This window comes from Belonocnema kinseyi, chromosome 1 (assembly GCF_010883055.1).
Source record: "Belonocnema kinseyi isolate 2016_QV_RU_SX_M_011 chromosome 1, B_treatae_v1, whole genome shotgun sequence".
Classification (NCBI taxonomy): Eukaryota; Metazoa; Arthropoda; class Insecta; order Hymenoptera; family Cynipidae; genus Belonocnema; species Belonocnema kinseyi.
In genome coordinates, this window is record NC_046657.1 from 174,082,740 (window position 1) to 174,085,274 (window position 2,535).

The window sequence follows — 2,535 nt, forward strand, 5'->3', positions numbered from 1 at the left end:
TTTAATGACCAAAAATGTCCAAAACAGTTTCATCCCCCTAGCATTCTAGGATCACCCCCAAATGAAAAACTATAAGTGTCACATTACAATACAATAAGCGAATTAATAAATTCACAGAAATATTCCAAATTTAAAAATTTAAATTTGCCGAAACTTAAAATTGCCGAAAATAATTACAAATTTATAATTTTTTGTTTATTGAATGATTAAATTGATTGTTTGATTTGTAATTTAATCCATAGGTATCTAGCAATTAACTAATTATGCTCAGCAATTATAATCTGCGGGAATTGAAATATTTGTCGACATTGAATAACACGGTAACTGTATAATTCGGAAATTTTCTAGTTCGTTAAATTTTATTTCCGTATCTTTTTGAATTCGCGATTTTATTTTCTGGCAATTAGAAATATTGTTTTTTATTGTATATCATTTGGTTTATAAAAAATGTACGATTTAATTGAACTAATTCTGTGAATTGCTGTTTCATAACTTTGAGAATAGCAATTTTTAAGTACAAAACTATTTAAAAGTGAAAGAATATTATTTTTTTATACGAATTATTTTATCCAAACATTAAAATTCCAAAAAATTACAATTCTGTTTGAATAATAAATTATTCACATTATGAATGAACAAACATTTTAGCACTTTCTCTGGTTTACAAAGTCATCAGTAAAAAATGTCGTTCATTTGAACGTCCACAACTTCAAGTACAAATCCAAACTTGATAATATATTCATGACATTTTGCTTGAGATATTTTGACTGTTTTGGACGGAAGGTATGAGTGAGTGAGGATGCCTTGCAAATCGTCCTTTCGACCTTCAAACGCCTAGATCGCTTGCACAGAATTTCTGTTGGTGTTTTCTTTCTTACTTTAAAAAGTTAGATCTCTTTTTAGAATATGTTTTAGATATTTTTACTGTTTTTATTTGGACAGAGGATACAAGTGTGTGATGATGCCTTGCGATGTGTCCTTTTCGACCTTGAAGCGCGATAGATAGATCCCTTGCACAGAATTTCTGTTTATGTTTTTTCTCTTACTTTAAAAAGCTGTATCTCTTTCTAGAATTTTAATCTCGGTGTGTGAAAAAAGCCCTCATTCTTTTCGGAAGTGATCAGATGCGCATGCAAATTACAGTTGTTAACTCAAAGCAATAATATTGTTTCTTTTGTGAGAATTTTCATCAATACATTTTTTAAAGTATATTTTTTATATATATTGTTAGTACTGTATGTTCTTTATGTTCGTGTAGTATACTGTAAATAGATTTGTTTATACTTTCTACAATTCTGAAGTGAAATTTGTATTATACGTGTTTTAAGTATTAAGACTCACAATCATGTCGTGTGAAAAACGATATTTAGAAGCGATAAATAAAATTATTGTAGAAAAAGCGACATCCATTGATGATGTAAAACTTAATGCCAAGCTGCTTCGAAAGGTAAGTCATTATAAATATTCCATTACGTGCGTTATACTTTTAAAGACAATTGTAAAGATAAAGTTACTCAAACTGAATCGTACAAACTGATCTGATTCATGGCGTCAAAATCTGCCTTAAGGAAAATCTGAAGGACAATGAGGGTAAAATATAATTTTAAAGATAAACTTACATTATACTATCATCCAGAATTAAATATAGTTAATAATTAAATAGTTGTTAACATTTCTTTTGCAAATCGTTGTCGAAAAGAACAACAAATCCTACTTAAATTAAAATTAAAATATATATAAAATATTTAGATTAATATCACCAATAAGATCAAAATATTTAAAAAGATTTTGGTACGCCGATTTTGTTAAAATTGGTTACACGGAGAAAGTTCAGGTTGGAAAAATGATTAAACTTTAATTTATATAATACACGATAATATAAATCGAGAAGATTGGATACGAATATATATTACTAAATTGCTCACAGTGGGACCAAGCATGTTTTTGCGGACAAATTAGTCTAAAGTTTTCAATTTTGATCCGCTTTAAGCGTTTTTTTTTAATGAAAAACTTAAAATCTTGAAGATGATTCATCACTTTTTTTTAAATATTCTCTGAACATCGGAATCATTTATGTCCGCCATCTTTGACTCAATTGTAGCTATAAATCAGTTATCTATCATTGTTTAAGTCAGTTATCAGAACGATTAATTGTACATTCAAAATTGACAAAAAATGAAGGACTTAACAGACTCGAATTTAGAGAGTTTGTATACTAGATAATATTTCTAATTCAATATTCTATTACAGGTAAAAATCTGCGCTTATTCAATTATATTAAACAGTACGTTAATAAATTTCTTAGTAAAAAAAAGTTAGTAGTTTTTTTTAAATGTACTTTTCATAATAAAAATTTTGGAAAACAGTTATTATGTGGCGGCAGGGATTTCGTCTCCATTTGTTGATTGAAATCTGTTTTGTGTCATAAGAAGCAAATATACCTACAGTTTCTTCGAATTCAGTAAAAAGAAATAAAGGTATCATTTAACATGTTAAAGAAAACCCCAAATTTATCAGGTAAACAATTTTTTAGTT

The 2,535-nt window shown here is 27.6% G+C and overlaps 1 protein-coding gene across 1 annotated transcript in view; it reads right to left on the reverse strand.

Annotated features, from left to right (window-relative positions):
* Nucleotides 1-2,535, reverse strand: part of LOC117175862 (clustered mitochondria protein homolog) — a 224,905-nt gene that overhangs the window by 196,683 nt on the left and 25,687 nt on the right. The gene's annotated exons all lie outside the window — the stretch shown is intronic.